At 40.3% G+C, this 20,845-nt stretch overlaps 1 protein-coding gene across 1 annotated transcript in view; it reads right to left on the bottom strand.

Annotated features, from left to right (window-relative positions):
• HPCAL1 (hippocalcin like 1) overlaps positions 1-20,845 on the bottom strand; it is a 48,297-nt gene that overhangs the window by 15,049 nt on the left and 12,403 nt on the right. Inside the window, exon 2 of the mRNA XM_053460812.1 lies at positions 5,051-5,114. The gene's annotated coding sequence lies outside the window, so the exon portion shown is untranslated. The remainder of the gene's footprint in view (positions 1-5,050; positions 5,115-20,845) is intronic.

Below are 20,845 nucleotides of genomic sequence, written 5' to 3'. Positions count from 1 at the left end.
CTTTGTGTTGTGCGTCTTCGTCTTTGTATACGTTTTGCCGCCACCATGTTCGTATGTTCGGTATTCGGGCTGAGCAACAAAAACAGTTTTCGTGTTTGCCCGAATACAAATGGACAAGTCTAGTTTTTACAACGATCTGTTTCACTGTGTACGGGCAAATTCTCAGGGTCCCACAGTCTGCGGATGATTTCCGGATTTAAAACAGATCCCTATATATTACATTCTGCATATATGCTTAGTAAACCTATATAAACGGTGCCAAGTCATTAAAATGTTTATCTTAAAAAATATTTTATATATGTGCACACACAACACACATATATTGGATTGAATCTCTGCCTTAGGCGGTGGTTGGCAAGGAGGATGCTTCGTGGGAAGACCCATTAGGAACATAATAAGCTTCTATTTTGCCAGTTATGTTGGAGATAAAAAGTGTTTACATTTGGTGTAAAAGGAATGAAAACACTGGCAGCTACAGAGAGCTGGGGACTGGCCGACCCTACACAGCCCTTCCAAGTGTCATTACATGGCGAAGCGCTCTGCAGCTGAAATCCATCCCAAGGAAATAATCAAAAGCCGAGATACCCAGCCCCGCGCTAGTCACCCAACTCTACGATGAGCTGGCAGGACACTTCCTTCCAAAATCCCTGATTTCAGAAAAGAAAAACTCATTATCATCTACAATGAAGAATATGAGCAGACAGCTGCATACCTGCCAACAGTCCTGAATTTCACAGGATGCATTTAAACACAGAGCGGTCACTTTAAATGTCTGTGTGGTCTTCATTGCAAATGCATGGGGGGATCCTGTAAAATACGCACATATTATTTGCCCCTTGCTATTCAGCATGTGTATGGCAGAACACATCTCCTACCACCTGGTATACACGCCAACAGTCAGCTCCAGCACTGGCTTGCCGATGGTCGCACGGGGAAAGGGGGCCTGAGAGGCGACCTCTAATAAGCAGAAAATATCAGACCATGGACAGCTCTGGAGCTGCAGCTTTTCCTAAAGCTAAGTTCTTCAGTTATTCATTTTGAAGAATGCCTATTAAAGTACTCACTTTTGTGACACTGAAACGATCACCATAACAATATGATAATATTAATAATAATAAAACATTTTTAGATCTTTATATTTCCCAGTGGAAAATCTTTTTTCCCCCTAATTTGCCTGTACCCTCGTATCTGTTGGTTTATTTACAGCAAAGGGGTATATCAGATGCTACAGCACTCCTACATTTGCTCAGTAAATCCAGAGCAGATGTTACACCAGAATGGAGTCTCACGATTTCTATCGTCCATAATGCTTAAGATTCCAATTTTTGATGTATGTGAAGCTACGGGAAAAGAAACTCGCCACGGTCAGCCGTCGCCATGGGTTCAACAATACATGAAGCCAGCGTAATACAGAAGGGTGTTGGCGCTGGCTTAAATCTCCCTAATAAGCAGAATTACTCCTTTAAGTATTCAGTGTTCAGTCAACAAACTCGGCTTATCCAGGGGGCCAGACGCACAAACCGCACTAGAGCTTCCTCAGTAGATGGACTTGCGGTCAGAGCAGAAGAGAGACCTTCTAACAGGAAACGAGACACAAGGGACATATCCGCAGGGAAAAGAGACATGTATTTTAGGATGTATGGAACGTATTGGAAACAATAGCTTCCGAAGTGATTGACAGCTGTTTGAGACTTCCATGGTCTGAAAACAGAGACAATCTTTTCGTACGGCACTTTGACAGACATGGCTTTTTTAAAAAAAAAAAAACAGTTTAATACTCGGTAACGTAAAATGGATCAACCGGACCAAGCCGTAGACCAAGTTCTACTACGTCACTTCATTTGATGGCTGTGGGTGATGAGAGTTGTCTTGGCAGGCTGCCAAATAATGGGGAAAAATGTGTTTCTTTTGGAAGTGTGAGAACACATCATTGGGGAATGTCTTATTAAAAAAGAATAAACAAGCCTTTTATCTCCCTTGGGAAGGACGCCAAACATGTGGCAAAAAAAAAAAGGTCAGAGGATCATGAAATATGAACTTTTTTCCACTGTCAAAAGAATGTCTGAAAATACAGGAAGGACAACGCGAGACCCAAAATACACTTCCTGTCCAAGCACACTAAAGATAAACACATTTCTGTCACTCGCTGCCCTCCCAAAATGCTCTGATCACGACAAGGAGCTCCTTGAAGCCCGTCTTTGGGTCATGTCTCCACGCTCCCACGTTCAGCGACGTGTTTATGGATGTCACATCAAACGGTTAGGCAGATGGACTTTATTTCGAAGGAGGAAGATATGGCTGCCTTTCACGTACCGCTCTTCTACGGCATGTACAAATATAAACTATGAGGTAAAAAAATTACAACGGTCACCTGACTTTCTATATTACTTAGTGATTTTTATCAGCGATATTACAAAAGGGCTTAAGGCATGTCTTTCTGCAGGTGATACGAACGTCTGCAGCGGGGTAGACATTACTGGTGGAACAAGCTGCACAACAAGTGAAGTAAATTGGAGGAACGGCCAAGAGTGTGGCAGCTAAAGTTCAACGTTGATAAATGTAAAATAAGGCACTTGAGAGATATATATATTATATATATATATATATATATATATATATATATATATATATATATATATATATATATATATATATATACACATACACACACACACACACACATATATCAGGACATCAGGACACTGTTCTGTCAACAACAAAAGAGAGGGACTCGGGGGTAATTATTTTTGCCGACTTAAAAAGGTAACAACCTCCATTGAGTACCTCTTGGAAAAAGGGCCGATATGGCCCGGCATAATCCACAGACAAACTGGAAAAACTAGCGATATATTATGCAATGGCATGATACTAGATCCTATTGGTCAGAGAAAGTGGAACACACTACAGCTACACTCATGGCTTAGCAAATAAAGCCCTAAAATAAAACCAATTAGGAATGCATGAAAAAATCTGCATATACCAATAGATATTGATATATTTTCTTTTAAAATTAAATCAGAATAATATATTGGCTCGAGTCAGGAGCATTCAGACAGCACAAGATCCCCAGTGCATGGGAAGGGGGATTAGGGCGTCTTAAGATGGAGAAGGAACATCTGGAAAAAGGTCAGGTCTATGAGACAGATGGCAGCGTTAGAACAGCATTAAGACGCAGACACACAATGCATAGAGATACTGGATTTGAAGAAACCGGAGTTGCAGCAATCATAAAGGTTAAGCCTGATACGGCAGCCACGGCGCAGACATCATGCACGGGAAATCCGTACAGGACTATGTATCTGTAACAAGGAGACCTTTGATTTGGAAAAGGCTGAATAGGAAGGAAGGGTGAAGCACTTCTCATTTAGCCTTTATATAGGAACGTCTTTAATTTTAACTGGTAACGGGATAGGGCAGAAAACCTAGTTTTGATTATGAAACCACAAGGGAAGGTTGTACGGCACGTACATTCGCCGAGTGCCGCACGGAGCCTGTCGTACAGACCAGAAATGGTCAATGATCTACAGGTACCCAGGGGAGCGCATAAAAATAAACCAGGTATCTAGAAAGCAAATAATGCGTAAGTTAATGATTATTTGATATTGTTATGAAAAATTAACGTATGGGTGGGGAGTTCAAAGGTTGGGAATGATAAAATAACTAAAGCAGTATTTTATTGTTAAGCTATTTTACTGTAACTTCTCCAGTAGGAAGCCGCACGTTCCCATTAACCCCATTACATTCCTATGGGAATTTCACAAGGCTCTTCGTATTGTTGATTGGCATTGAAAGCAGGATGAATAGTAAGGTAAAACACAGCGGTACAGCTACCGGCAGGGAACGACACAAGAAAGGGGGCTTGAAGCATGAAATTAAATATTAAAAACGCTCTTATTTTAGATTTCCCAAAAATTGATCTGGCATTTTTATCATACAAAGGTCATCGAGTGTCCAGGGAGGGAGTCTTGCACACAGACATGCTCTGACATCTCCATCCTTTACAGAAACAGATTGAAACTACTGCGAAAACATTAATTCCTTGGCCGCCGGAGGAGCGAAGAAGCTGTCTGGGAATCTCTCTATACCAGGGACCGGACCAAACAGTCGACGGCTTAGTCGTTAATACCCAGCAAACTAAAACATCTTATCGGAGTGATTCTACCCACTAGAAAATCCACACTTACTAAATTCTAGAATTGATAATAAATTGCCATGTCAGTTTAATAAAACTGCCAACAGAAAGTTATGAAAGAGGGATTATTTGTGGTAAAGGTTTGGGCGTTCGGCAGTGTCCCTAATGCTGCATTTTTCAAAACATGAAACAGGAACACATATATATATATATACACATATATATATATATATATATATATATATAATATATATATATATATATAATATATTCTATATAATAAAAACTCCACCAAGTTTACAACTGTGCATCAAAAAGGGGAAACAAAATTTCTTCTCAACTCCAAAATGGCATCTGATTTCTCACTGGATCAACAAGCTATAACACATTTTATCCCTATATATTTTTCTTTGCCCCCCCCCACAAAAAAACCTAATTTAGCCCATATTTAAAAGGCATCAACTAAATTTGGTAGCACAATGTCCATAGATGGCGAACTCCACATGTTTATTGTTCTTACTGCAACGAACCCTTTTCACGGCCTTATGTAAAAAAATCCTCTGTACTTTTGCTTTTCCAGGTCTCTAATGCGAGATACTAAATAAAAGGGGTTGCTCCAGTTTTACTCTTACTCAGTGGGTAGACCTTACCTTGCCTAATACCATATAAAATATTATTCGTTATAGAGGTTCAGATTCTCTGACGAACAGGGAATAATGGAGCGCATATCTCAAAGTGTATACAGGAACGAACAGGGAATAACGGAGCGCATTTCTCTGGCAAGACCTTTCTTATCAAAGAAAAAAAAATTAAGGCATTCTTACATTTTAAGAAGAAAAAACTTTAACACATACTCCTGTACATAAAAGCATATCAATGGAACATTTTCAGAATACTGGAAATAAAAATGTTACTCACCTAAAATAAAACGTGTATCAAAAAGACTTAAGGTGAGAGACGAAGGGGAAATCAGTCATAGAAGCTGTAAAGAAAAGGAATATACATTAGAGAGCTCAATACATGCGATTTCAGTGAAATTTATGCTTCATTTACATTCAAGCTAAAGTCAGGAGAGATGAAAAATAAAAAGCAAACAAAGGATACATCATGTTATGTCCTGTATTCATTCCAGAGACCAAGCCTATTTATATTCACCCCAGTAATAGCGAATTGCCCATCTTGAACACCCCAGGTAACAATGAAATCCGGGACCCTCAATCACATCAGCTTCATTACGAGTAACATGACTGCCGCACCGAGAAACAAAGAAGCCGTGCTCCAAGAGTTTGTAGGCAAGCAGAACATTTCTGTTCATTGACCCCCAAGGACAAAACACCACAGACTGAGCTCCTACTGCCAGAGGTGATGAGCTTACCCTGAATAATGTATAGTTAAAAACCCAATGGGAACACCTTGGAGAACAGATTCCTTCCTTTATGTAGTTAGTAGTGCTAAACTTGGACTTTTATAGGGCGATATAACAGGTGTTGGTCGTCTGAACATGACATCATAACAAAACTGCAACATTCTATTCACCTTCCTTGGACTTTTTCGAAGCCGACTACAAGGTGCATCACGTGAATTGCAGGTCACATATATCTCCATGCTGCTAGTGCAATCATTCACATCACAAGAGAAATATACATTGATTAAAAAAGTCAAAGCTCATTAACTTAGTTAATCTCCAAACGGTTACATTTAGAACGCGTTAAGCTGCACAGAGCAATACTAATCTCCCGAATAAGAAGTCTAATATCATAGATAAATCATATTCATGGCCCTATCATTTTCTGTGTTTCCCCTACACAGGCCAAACTACGAGGACACTTCAACAAAGAAACCACAAATCTTGAAATACAAGTAAAACAATCCTTGAACAAACTAGTTTTTACAGCCATGCCTTTTACACTTTACAATAAAATCCTATGCTTCCCTTTCCTTCCTTAAAAAGATGATCCCGAAAATCCATCTCACATGCACTGGATTTTACAACTTGCAAACTGATCCGTGTATTGGGGTTTAAAGATGGGACTTCGGTCTCACTTTTCTTAAGGACTTGAGCAGTCAATACTGTATATAGACACACACATAGAATCTCCAAAGACTCATCGCCAGAGACCTCTGGGTCTCCTCAACATTTGTTTATGGGCACCAAACAGGCAATTCAAGAAAAAGGTACATAACTAAAATAAGTGAAAAAGAAATAAAATATTAAACACAGTCACAGAAAAGAAATCACACATTTTATTGCAGTAAAGTAAGGATACATAAAGAAGTGGAATGTAGGTGGGCTATGGCCAACTAGAAAACGCATTAGCAATAACTTACACAAAGTGTGAAACCGCGATTTAACGGACACGTCTTATGCTTTTTCCCCATCATTACGCTCCTTAAAAACCTTGAAATATTGGTGATTGCAGCAAGAACAGTATTACCTTCATGAAGCAAAATTAACACTATATGGAAAACAAGCTGAATAAATCCTATTTTTGTGCTACCCTTAAATGCGATTCACCCGTGATTTCTGGCATTTGACGCAGAGAAGTCCAGGCTCAAAATGTCATTACGTTACGACAGAGCCTGAATTACAACCTCTTAACATTTCTGAATTAGATTGCGGACATCTGACCTATTTTCAGAAATAGCAAGTTTAGAACCTTTGGAATCTCCATCAACGCGATGGACACAAGCATTAAAGTGATCAGAAAATACAACGGTTAAGAAGATGACGAATCGGCCTCCCCGTCCTTCTACGTCTGCTTAGGAATGGTACAGAGAGCCGGCCGATCGATGAAGATTCATTATGTCTAGACATACAGCACACAGCAGCGTTTAGTGATTAAAGCCACTGTGCCGAGGCTCTGACCTACACTGAATTAATCATTTTTAACAGCACTCCAATAAACAAACAGGAAGATGAAGTAGCAGAAACGGTAATTCATATTCACAGATATTTTCATAAAAAGCTGAGATTGTTTGCCTTGGTAAAAACGATCATAATTTATTTGAACATAGCTGTTGTATATAAATAGTATATATGCGAGCTGTTATACAGAGGGCACAACAGGGCCAGACTGGCGATGACGGGACAGGCCTGGCACTTTAAGGCCAGTGGCCGCCTGATGACATAAGTGTGACCTGGTCATGCACTCCCGGACATTATGTTTTTATGCTCGTGTAGCGTGCTGTTTAATTGGTTTTTCCTTAAAATGTTCCAGAATGGCTGAAAGGTTTCTGGTCCTCACATAACACTTTCATGACAAAGACAAATGAATATATTTTCCCAGCATTTGACGCGGAATCTCTGGGTGAAGACTTTCTTATCCAGGGTCTCCGGGTCATTTTCCTCTTTCCCTGGAAAGAGTGTTTGACCACGCCCACTCCATGATGATGTAATTCCTATTCCCAAACCACTCCCCTTTTTTAAAGTCTGGGGCTAGCCACTTCACAAAGCCATTCTCCCAGAAGAGTGAGCGCTCCGGTTAGCCTACACTGGGAAGTAACCAAGTAGGCAAGTTAAGCGATTACATAACGTAAGCAACCAGCGGACAAAGGAGTCATATTTATAAAAGGAACTCTGATCAACATTCCAAGGTTTCCATGGTGATAGTTCCATATTACCCCAGAAGTAGCTCTTTATGAATATAGAAGTAGGATTTTACTTACTACTCTGCTGTACAACCCCTTGGGCCTCGGCGTAGCAAAAGGCTGTTATTTTATTTAGCTTGGCATTTTGTATAAAGTAAGAAAACAAATAAACAAAAAACTTTAAAAAGGAAAACTAAAAGCAATTTAAAATCCTATATACACAAGGTTTCCAGAAAAAATACTACATTCAACAGGAAAATGACATATCCTTAATACAATGTTTTACGTGACTGTGTAACAAAGGTAAACAAATATAAACCTCAAGTTTTATATTCAGTATATATGATACCTTGATAGTATTATCTCAACAAACTTATGTATACATTTTACGACAAAAAGGTTTAAAACAAATCTGTGACCTGTGTACTGAACAGGCATTAGCCTGATCTCTGATTTTAGAGGTTAAATAACAAGATGGGAATACACAGTAAGCAGCTTAGCTTGTTGAAATGTATGAGAAAAGAAAATTGGTTTTCAAACAGATTACATTTTTTTTCTGCCAAGGGTCACATGACACAAGTCAACAGATTTCATGACACAGGAGTAATTCTGGTGGGGAGAACTTTCACAGACAGTAGGAACGTCCAGGGGCCGCAATTCATCTGAAGAAGAGAGCCCCAATGCCCTAAAAGCTTATTCTATGTAGTCACAGAAATCCCTACTGGTAGAGTACATTGATGACCAATGATTTCTTACATAGACATCAAGGTGTAGACTATATATAAAGAGACATCCTCTGTGTTAAATGGTCCATTAAATGGTTAGATTTAGGTTATTGAGGGACATATGGATTTCTCCCCTAGTGTACATAACAGTCAAAAGTGGATAGGGATACGGACATCACTAAGCAGTGGTGGTTTTTCAGCATGGTCGTTTACCTGGCGTGACAATGTTCCTTTTAGTAACATGCGGGCAAGTATAGATGGAAGAGAACATTGCTAAGCATGCAAGACGCCCAACATATTACAGTAATGCCCCTCATTATTCTGGTTTCGGAGTCACTGGCAACTAAACTGATGAGTTAATCGTTTTCCTATAAATCAAAACAATTTCCAGCTTGCGCCCCCGTATTAAATAAATTACTTCTCACATTTGTAAAATCACAGACCGCTTTCCCCAAAAGGTTTGAAGAAAATGAAAGAAGTTTAACAATATATTTTTATTTCACGGTTGCTTTTCTAAATATGGTTAAAAAAAATGTTAGGCCATATGCAATGAAGTCATTAACGTTAGCATTTCTGCCTCAAAAAGCAAGCACAAATTAATGTTCCAGTTGGTGCTTCTATTTCAGTTTTGCCTTTTAATCCATTAGACATAGTAAATTTGATTGCATTCCAGCTTTAGAATCATTTTCTCTTCAACTTACAGTAAAAGAGATGTATACACACACACAACACCGGAAACCCCACGTACAGATCCACACATCGTAAGGGTTAAATAAAAGCTTCATACACTGCGGAGAAATATCAATATGCAGTTTTCCTTATTATATGTATTTTATCTTAACTATAACGTCACAGCACACTCTGCAGATCTCTTAGAAGCAGAATGGGCAAACAAAAAAAACAAAACAATGGCATACATTTTCTCGGTATGCAGAGTAAATTCATGGTTTCATCAGTAAAATAAACAGGGACCGTTTCAATTAAGGAGATTTCCAGAATTGTCATCTCCGCTTCCAGTGGAAGCCGACCACTTCCATGGCATGCATCTCTGGAGCGACTCGTGGGGTCTCTGGAAAACCTCGCTGGAGGTTGAGTCTGGAACATGGTCTCTCCCATCGGAGACCTCATTTAAGGTTCCCTTCAACATTAGTTTCTTATGCTTTTAAAAATTGTAAAATACGTAATTTTGTATATGATCAATGTCATCAACAATAATGTCATAGGCATTTTGTTCACATATAAGGTTCCATTTTCCTTCCCATCACACGACTCATCAATTACTGGCTACATGGGAGCATTTTTCTAATCTATGTTAACAATGTGTAGGATGTGAAGGACAGAGAAAATGTCTCTTTCTTAACAGGGAGGGACAGCTCTTCTAACTTTAGGAAATGATGTTTTTTTTTTTAGTTTAACTAGTTTTAGCTAGTTTAGCTTTAGGTCCATTTGCTGCCCCTGGTCAGCAACAATATCCCACATGGAACCCTTAAATTTTCCCCAACGTCTTAAAGTCATACCTCAGACATGGAGATCCTTGTGCATTCAGGGAAGGACAAAAATACGGAGCTGAACTAGACTGGGGTGCGGAGAGATAAATATGCAGCTCCAATTAGTACGTCTTAACATCGTTATGTAGCCAGCTTTCATGTTGTTTCATTGTTAATGTGTTAGAGAGGGGATATAATACATTAGAAATTGACAATAGAACTTAAAATGTGCCTGTCTTGGTTGAGATTTTTCAAGCTTCTATGACATACAGTCAAGTATCTGTTTCTTAATGATGCTCCCAATGGAGAGCCTTAAACAAAGCATTGTTATATTATGACAAAGTGTAGCATTGCTTATCTCTATTATCCAATTAGAACTGTCAGAAATCCCCGCTACTACTCCACAAACTCTGGGAATTAACCAACCATATCACAATGCGTGAGCACAAAGCGGCAGTGATATAGTCAGAGTTCAAATGAGGCCATAGCAGGCAAAAAATAATAATAATAAAAAAAATATATAAAAGATTTATATAAAATACAACAACACAAAAAATGCATTGGAGCAGAGCAGCTGTGGATCAGCATATCCTGAAGGTGGCTTTTAAACATCCATACTCTCCTGCCTCCACGCTACCTATTATACCCCAAGCCTGGAGCTGGAGATGCATCTATTACACTAAATGGCTTAATGCAATTCCTTCCTATATTATTCACGAGGAGAGATAAATTGTGCAAACGTAAAAGAAAACAAAGTGGAAAAATGCACATGGTCTCCCCTCAAGCTCAGATGAAGCTTCAATTTATCCAACTAACCTCAAGCTAGAGTCTTAATGAGTGATTTAATGCACAGTTTGCAGATTCTGTACATTTTTGTTTTAATAATGTACTTAAAACATTAGAGCACCACGGCAAATTTAATAACGCCAAAAAATATAAGAAAAAGTCAAGAACTCATAAAGAGGTTAATTAATTAAAGGGAATCTGAAAAAAACCTTGTCTTATAATTGAGGTCGTCTTTTATTCAGACTCGAGATCCATGCCGCAGATCCTCCGATATAGCACTTCTGCCACCGACCATACCCCCCCCCCGTAAAACATAATTCGCACGCTTGCCAGATTCTGATAATATGTGGACACAAGTAGACACGGGTCACGAGAGTTACCCCACCTCTATGGAACGATCTCCACGAAGTGTATGCTGCATAATGCAGCACGATCTCCCGCAGTCCTACCTCTCAGTCGGTGCTCCTCTTTAGAGCAGGGGCAAATCTTTGTGGACTACATATCCCATGATTCTCAGGCTGCCTTAAGGTTGACTGAACATCATGGGACATGATGCTACTCGTCTCCGAGCCTCTTCCAGTAGCAGACGCTTGATGGGGTTGAATAAACAAGTACGTTGCAGTGAGTTAGAAGGCGGCCAATCAATGTGAAGAAGAGACCTCGGAGGTCCTGAAAGCTTTTCTAATCTCAACATCTATGTTGCCCAATAACAGGTACCAACTTCAACTAAACCGTCCATTATCTATTAGGCTATATCAAATGTTCTTGTTATATAGTTAATTGTGAGACAAGACTCAAGGAGTACTGTATTGGGGCCCATGATTTTTTATATTTTTATTAGTGATATTACTAAAAGGTCTTAAAAGCTAAATAATGCCTTTTTGCAAAAGATACAAAAAGGTCTGCAACAGGGTAGACAAGCCTGGAACGTGCCAAATGGTAAATCTGGAGAATGGTCAACAGTGTGGCAGCTGCAGTTTAATGTTGATAAATGTAAAATAATGCACTTGGGACACAAAAATCTCAAGGCAGAGGGACAGGGGGGAAAAAAAATTAAAGTTTGTAGTTAAAATTAAGTTTGTAGTTTTATGTAATTTGCTGGACCAACTTGTAGAAGACGCTCAACAGGATTGGTTCCTGAATAGTACTTCAACAGCAAACTCAAGATTTACTGAATCCCAGGTAGACAACAACTTTGGTCGAGTTATGGGCTTCTTATCCCAAGATCACTCCACTATTAACATATTTAACATGTCAGAGGCCTCAACAAGCTAGCACTGGGAGGGCAAACTGGTCTAACACCTATCAGTTATGCTTGTTAAGAAAGCACAGCAGCAGAGCGGTTCAACCTCACTGATGTCTAATAGTAACGCTACACTTTTAAAGCACTGCTCGTCTCTGTTAAAGAAAACATGGAGCGTGTAGAAATTCTATAGCATTTCTCTAAATTAAAAAAGCATTTATTACATTTTTCTAGAATTATTAGCTGGGGAATGAAAATAAGCTAAATTTGGTCAAGATGATTGATATTACATAAAATACTCAAAAAATACGCAATTTTACTTTATCTACACTTTCTTTTATCTTTTATAAGGAACACGCCTTTTATTTCTTCTTGTTCGTTGCGATTATTTCCCCCTATGTAATCATTTTAAGCGTATGAGCAAATACAAATGGATGTGAAAGTTATCCCATGGATAACGTGGCGCCGGAAAGCACACTCGAGATGCTCCTACATCATCCCTTTAATAATCGCCCGCTACAAATCACACATTTATACAAATACTGGGCAGGACCGGCCGCTTTAAACTGTTAAGAACATAAAGTGTTTAGCAGCCCTTATAAACCTTATATTGTTTATTCAGTAAGAGGCAAGTTTAATATTTTCACTCCCTAATATAACTATGCATTAGGAAGGGTCGGTCCATCGCTGGCAAGAAGAAGAGCAAGCCCTGTATCATGCATTTGCAAAGAGGACAATACAATACATACATTTTAAAAAAAAGGGACTACTCAGCTATGATTAAAGTTTATATGACGGCTGGAGCGTCCTCGTTTAATGACTCAGCGCTCAGTTTTCGTTCATCCAGTTTCTGTAGAAATAACGTTACTTGCAGGCTTACGAAACAAATATTTTGGGTTCATCTACAAATGCTTCACTATTAACACATCATTTATTTAACTGCTGTTACTCAGAATAGTATTTACTTTTGGTATTAGAAAAAAAAAAAAAAAAAAAGATACATTTTCAACCATCCATTTTGCCTGAGTAATCCAGAATTTTAATACGCATTCTTTGCAAAGTAAACACGAGCGGCTTAAACGGATTACAGCCCGTCCTGTCCGGCTAATGCTCCAGTGCTCAGCCTTCACATAAATTTGCAAACAAAACAGTTTTTTGGACAAAAGAACTTGGTGTGATTCACATGTAACTTTGGATTTGTCGTTTTCACGATTTTAGGAGTTTATTTTTCGATTTGTTTAACGGTTCAGTTTTAAAAAACATTTTTCTTCTTGAAGGTAAAATCCAGTGCCATATACAGAAGCCTTCTTCTCTTGCATCTTCTTGCTCTTGGTCCGCTGCGCCTTGTGTCTTCTTTCTTTGTCTGCTTTCCCACAGACATGGCCTCCCGGTGAACTTCTCCCCTTTTTTGGGAAGTGCACAGAAAGGCCAACCTAATGCAGATTCAGATAGAAAGAGAGGTACAGAAATGCTTCTCTTTCTTCATTATTCTAGCCTCCTGGCGAACTTCTGCAAAATGGCGGAGCCTCTGGGCACATCCCCTCCCATGATTGGAGGAACAAGGGAGAATGCTAAAGTGGCTAAACCCTGGTTTCAATATGGAGTTCCAAATATACCCCTCATCCATTAATTCATAAAGGGTGGGGGTGCAGTAAGCTTGATGGGACACCACTGGGTTCAACCCAGGTACTTGAAGACCATCACCATTGGAAACACACGGGGCAGATGGTTTGCTCTGGTGCTGAAATGTTTGTTCTCGGTCTGACTTCTACCTGGGGAAAAGGCATGACTGCTCCTCTAAGGGAATATTATTTTTTTCCTAAAATACAGCCTCATGCGGCGTAAACATCTTCTAGTAAAACCGTTACTCTGCATGCAACAACATGTTTCTCTGGCCACTTGCCGTGAATCCTCCCTCTGGAATTGGTGCCTATGACAACTTGTCATCCTCCAAACCAACACTCCGTAGGGAGAGCGTCCCTACGGCAATCGGCACGTTACAGGCATCAGAAGGCACTTTTTTTTAGCGTTGTGCATTTCGTTTCGTACGAATTTTAAGGAAATTTGACAATTTGTACGAATGTCCAGAAATAGGGAGGGGCCCCCAACAAAATAAATGAAAATGATGCAAAGAGCTCCGAATTTGTGTTTGAATTTTGCAGTTTTTTTACTGCCGAAACACTTTGTGAAAAGAGGCGGCCGCGGTGGGGCATTAATGAGAGCGGTTTTTGATCCATTTGTAAAAGTCTAATAAACACACATATTATACCTATACAAGTATATACACATACATACTAGGGTGACCACATCAGCCATGTCCAGCCATTCATCCAGGACACATAAGTTTTACATATTGATGAACGGCACAGGTGAAGTGCTGCCCTGCAGTATGTGGGAACCAATTAGTCAGTTATACATCCCCCATACTGCAGGGCAGCACTTTATCCGGGCTGGTCAGCAATATGTAAAAAATGTGTGTCTTGGAAACCATGGTCGATGTGGTCACCCTAATATACATACATATTATATACACACACGATGAAACAGAATTTGGATATGCAAATTTGCCTTACTACAATATTATGGGGCACCCCTACAAAGTGTTGAAGGTTCAAATGAATTCCTTAAAGGTAGAGTCCAGACCCCAAAACTGAATTTTTTTTCTTCCAAAGCAGGTCGGACTCCATTTTGTATGAGCGGCACTGCATTTCACTGTATGCAGATCGGAGCAGGTATTACTTCGTTAGAGTTAGAAAACTAGACCTCTGTCCAGGTGCCTCTACCGAAACCAGGAAGTATTTGTATGTACAGTTCTAGCACTTCCTGTGGCCACAAGCTGCAGCCAATCACATGTATGCTAGCAAAACATCAGCGTATACAAGGCATACATGTGGCACTGACTAGATCTACTGACCATGTGCAAGCAGCATACTGAGGTATGCTCTCCGCTTTCAGTAGAGGAAGACAGGGGAGGAGTTATGTAAATCAGAAGTCTCATTTTCTTACTTCACAAACTGAAGGATACCTGCAACTAATTTGCATGCACCAAGATGCATTTTAGGCCATGGGAAATGGGCTGCCATATGCATTAAATATGAAAATAGGTCTGGAGTGCTTCTTGAACACTTTAAATGACCAATCATGCTTTGAACTGTTGACTATTGGATGTCTTATACATGCGAACAGGTAGTAGATTGTTGGTTAAATCACAGACTCGGCTCATTGAGATGGACATGCCCACCAGATAGCAAGCCCATATGGGTGCGTGCATGGACCAAAACACCAAAAAGAAGTTGGTTGCTTTAGCCAGCTGAGCTACATCTCACAGAGCTCTCCATTCTGAAAACATTGGATCTCACTATTGACCAGGGCTCTTCTGTTACTGGAATTTTAGAGACAGTTCCTACTGCAAGTATGTTATACAGGCTCCTGTGAGATTTCAATAAAATGTGTTTCAAGAGGGACCAGAGAAGCAAACGTATGGCCATCGCATTAAAATGATTTATGTATCTTGTACGTTGCAGGGGCGTTGAATAGCAGAGGTTCCCCCTTACGGCTTTGGATACATGACTTCTGTCTGGCTGCCAGGACCTGCTGCCCATCTCTTGGCAGCCGGCACCTTCCAGCTACTGGAAGAGCATGGGCAGCCCTGTACAATGCATAAGTAAGTCAGTGAGATCTCTTCAAAGTCTCCTTAAACTCAGTTCTTCTTGCTGGAAAAACCTGCCCATGTTGGCCTTTCATAATGAATAGCGAAGTAAGAGTTAAAACACCTCTCCCGCAAACTCTCCCTTTAGTGAATAAACCCCTTTTGCTGTGCTCATTCACTCAACTCTTGTACAATCCAAATAGGTAGAGAATTCCCTACTTCACGCCAGAAATATTGTAATTCCCTTGGAACCAGTTCTTCCATGTTGTTCACCAACGTGAAATATATAAGGATACATATATAAAATAAAACAATGTGTCATTTTATCATCATTAGTGCACTGGCTTCCTTTCTCTAAAGCCTTCTTTCGCATATTGGCATTCAAGCACCTCCTGGTAGCAGTACTGAATTATTCACTCTGTTGTAGTTATCTGTTATTTGATACAATTATTGATCTTATCTTTTTACGGTTTGTGCCTCCGGGGAGAAGCATTTAATACGTTCCGGATACCCGTCATGGACTGCTATATATGACAATGTTATGTAAGATATGATGACCCAGCTAGGTCATTAAAGGTTAGTCAATTTATTACCGATAACCAACCACAAAATACTCCGTCGCTGGGGTTTAATCAATAAATTAGAAGATTACAGGCAGGTTTGGGGGAGATTTGAGCTCGCCGATTTCATGACGAATGACTAAGGACTAACCCTAGTAAGCCTATCTTATAAAAGGGTTAGATTGTTCCTGTAAATTGCAGGTTTTATCTGTGAGATATCTTGAACGTTAACTCACCCATTGATGTATTCATTATGCAGGGCCAGCTGGGCCCTTTGCGATGGTTAAAGTTACCAGAGCTGCATTAGTGAATAAACCCCAGAGCGAGATTTAGCGAGCTCCGAGCACACGATATGTTTCTAGAAGTATAGCTGTTCAGGGTGCAATGTATTAATAATAACACAAAAACAAGCAAAGCAACACAAAAATATTATTCAAGAATGCAGCCTTACCAGACAGAAGTCATGTATCCAAAGCCGTAAGGGGGAACCTCTGCTATTCAACGCCCCTGCAACGTACAAGATACATAAATCATTTTAATGCGATATAAAGTCATTTAAAGTAAAAATTTATGCAGCACGAGAAACAAATCACAGCAAAAGAGAAAAACGTGACGTACAAACCTTGGTGGCCGAACTACGAACAAGGATTATGGCTACAGACATTTACAATAAATGATGTATTAGTGGCACAGGAACAAAAGCATAAAGCCTGCGCGGGGTATGAAGACGCTTCAAAGGACCTGCACCCTCCCTAACGGCTTTAGAACACAGCGTTTAATAAGTAGACACATCAGAAGACTCCGCTAGCATTTGCCCCGCCGTGTAATGGGACAGAGCTAGCGACCTCACAATCCCTCCGTTTAAGCGATATTAACGCAGGCTTCTTATGGAAAGATTTCCAGAACCTGGATAAATTCCACCAAAGTAGCAAGCACCGGCTGATGACCATACTGAAGAACTTCCCAGGGACCAGCGAGAGAGCCCTCTGGGGCCAGTAGCTTCGCAAGCCTTGGGGCTATTCATACATAGGGCAGGCTTAGAGGTGCATGGACAGTAGAATAGGAAGTGGGCGGGTAATGGGTGTGGCCTAATGCCACTGCCCTGCTCAGAGAAACAGGAAACCAACCAGTAAGACCTGGCAGGGAGGGATGGCCCAGGGGCAAGGGAAGCAATTCCGCCAAATATTTTGAAGAAAAAAAAAAAAAAGGCTGGCCGGAACGCGGTGGGGCCGCTCAATGCAATGTTAAGTGACCCTGCAGGGAAAACAAAGCTGCTTGTACACAATGTGCAAGCAGCTAGAATTCCACCATTTCTAGAAATGTTCCCTTTTTTTGTCAAATTATAGGAAGGCATGCTTTGTTTATATGTTTTTTTTTCTTGTTTTTAATATAATTGCTAGTTTTGGACTGCTGCAAAAATTAGAATAAAACATAAATAACGTGCGGGACGTCAGATTATAAAACGGCATCAAAGTCCAGAAAGTATCCTAAGCTAATCAGACGCGTGCTGCATGCAGCTTGTAGTACGGTTTAAACCATGCATGCGAAACGCTCTAAAAATGAACAAATCCTGTTAAATCGATGCAATGAGAGTAAAGATGGACAACCGCAGCCTAATGCAGATTATATAAAAATAGTTGCACCGGTGTCAAGCAGGAGGATATAAATGTTTGGTAATCTCATGCTATTAACGGATGAACACAGCACTTAACTAACAACTCCTAACACAGAATGTAGCCAGGAACTGGATGGATTATACTGCAGCACAACGGGGAGTCCGTGCAACGGTCAATTGTGGGGCAAAAACATAGAAACATTTGTTTCTGGCCCATATTTCCCCGATGTAGAGACTCAAACGTTAATCAGTCCATCTTGTCTGAGATTCAGGATAGCCGTTTGCTGGTACGTGTTCCAATTCCCTTATTGTATTAACATCTACCACTTCTGCTGGGAAGTTCATCCACTTATCTACCACCCTCTCTGCAAAAGAAGTCTTCCCCTGACCTAGTTTTAAATTATAATCTCTTGTTCTAAAATTTCTCCTCTTTTTAAAGAAACTTCCCTCCTGCACTTTTAAGAATTTAAATGTTTCCATCACATCTCCGCTCTCTTTTCTCTCAGTTTATGTAATCACTCGGACAAAGAGGTACAAAGCGATTGCCTGAGACCCAAACGCGGAGTGTGAGAACGTAGTCTCTTAGGCTACTAAGAAGATCGCAAGCTCTTTAGAAAAGATTATTAACCAGACCTTGCCACTAGTGTGAGGATTTAAAGTCAGCTCTGAAGAGCTTACAACCCATTATATATGGTGGTTCCCAGCAGGTTTTTGCACATCTTTGTGGCATTGAAGAGGTTAAAGGGAAATACTATATTTTATGCTCAAGAAGAAAAGTAACAGATTAGTACTTGTTTTGGCTCACATTCCCCCCCCCAAAAAAAAAAAAAAAAAAAAACTTCCTTTATCTGCAGACCTGGGGACCACCATTGTTTGTCATGTGATATTTTGGGTGTCTTTCCCTGCTCAATCACCACACCGAGCTGATGCTTTATGGCAGTGCTAATGAAGTCCATTCTTCCATAGCCTTTTATTGATCAGTGTCTGGCTGGTTGATTAAGACTGAGCTATTCAGTCAGTATGATTAGCGTACCTGGGAACTTTCTGGCTTTGACCCAGAGATCTCCGAGTGAAGCACCGCTTCTCCGGTTCAAGACCCGAATCCTCCGGGTCACAGGAGCGGGGTCTTGACACGCCCCCGATACCTGCCCTGCCCATGAAACAAAGGCGAGGGTTTATCTCAAGAGGGGAGAGCAGCAGCCTGCGTTTTACGGCTAAACAATCTTTGGTGACGCTCTGGTGCATGTTGCATAATGATCATAATAAGTCACAAAATGATTTTGGTGACCTTGGACGGTTGTGGGAACTGGATTCCAGTCTTAATGTGTCGCAAGAACAATTTCCAAACTTCCTGTCTACTTAATGATCCGAGAAAAAAAAAAGAAAAAATTTTTTTACACGCCGAGTGGAGAGAAATGTGCCAAGATACAAAAAACAAACCGCAAGAACTGGATGGCCTTAATTTCAGGTGCGGGGGGGGGGGCGAGAAAACAGACTGCGGACAAGAACCTGCTGAAAAGTTTTCGGCACATTTTTTCCACCCGATTTTACGTCCTCAAACCTTACTTTCTGGAGAGCAGGTTAGAGAATATGCAACGGGGAGATGGTTATCTTATCACACCAGTCATTCCAACATAAAAAGCAGAGTCCGCCAATGACCACGTTTAGCGATCCCCATCATGAATGGAGAGGCACAGTGACTGCTTAGTTAACGCTCTAGATTTTCCTATGACTATGGCGGGAGCTATGCTTCACTACCCAACACCACTGTTTGCACTTGTGGTTTCCTCCTAGACTAGAACCCCACAACTTCTCTCTCCTTCATCAAGAGAAAGAAGGGGTCAACGGAACCCAATGGTTCCAAGGTATATTCTCAGACTGTACCGTTTAGCTTCTGGTCACGCACAAATGTTCCATAGAGATAGAGAGTAAGTCTTACACACATTACTTCTTCTTAGCTTCTGCGCCATACATCTACGTTCACCATTTAATATGGTTTCAGTGAAATGAAGCAGCCTCCATTAAGCATCCCAATTTATGATGGTTTGCCCAGAATAGACATTTTAATTACTCGTTACCATTCCTTAGCCTTTCCCATAACGATCCTTTGAGTTTGCATTCTGTAAATAATGAGCAATACGTGGAAAGGCTGACACTGATTCATGGACAAGTTCCATTCAAAAAATAATCTATTTAAGGCTACGGGAGGTTCGGATTCTAGTTTCAGACATACGGTACTAAACAGGTTTCGGAACGCAAAGAAATGTCACAAATTCCTGCAAAGCAATTCCTGTCCGATGGCCCACAAAGAACATCAAGCCTGCCCTCATGGGCAAGCAGGGTCCGCACATATTTATTACTAGATAATAAAGCCAGCGGAACCTCAGGCCCAGCAGACAGGGTGATAATTCTTACATATAAAAAATTTCCTTATACCCAAAATGTCGTTTACAAACTGTTTTACCTGAGGGTACCGAGCGATCCTGAGCGAGAGTATGAAGAATTCTCCCCTTGACTGCCGAATCAGCTGTCTAAGGGCATCAACAGCGTTTTTTACTTTGAAGGTAAGTGGGAGTTTTGCAGTTAATTTAGCTTTAAAAAGCCATTACGGAGCTCTTCCGTTTGACAACAATGCCATGACATACCGAGTTACTCTTAGTTACCCAAGTCTATCTTATATATATATATATATATATATATAAAATAATTCCATTCGCAATGAAATGGATATTCCATGCAAGTGATTTTAAATGAGGCTGAGCGAGTTGTGGAAAAATAACCCTTTGTATAATTTTCTGTGCCCTCAAACTTCTACACAACATGCAAATAAAGAAAATCTAAACAAGTCTAGACCTTTCAGACCTCTCCTGGCTGTCAGGTTGAATGTCATTTTTTCAGTTTTCCCCTCGGGAGTAATTACGGCGATGTAAGTATACTTCACCTTGGAACATCCAGTGTCGTAAATGCTGCGCCTTATTAGCAAGAGTTAAACCTTCACATGCATCATACTCAACCTACAAACATCAACTGGATCAAGTGTCTTCTAAACAATGCAAGAGC

The sequence above is a fragment of the Spea bombifrons genome, chromosome 3, assembly GCF_027358695.1.
Source record: "Spea bombifrons isolate aSpeBom1 chromosome 3, aSpeBom1.2.pri, whole genome shotgun sequence".
In the NCBI taxonomy this organism is placed as follows: domain Eukaryota; kingdom Metazoa; phylum Chordata; class Amphibia; order Anura; family Pelobatidae; genus Spea; species Spea bombifrons.
This window is presented reverse-complemented; position numbering and strand designations above follow the sequence as displayed.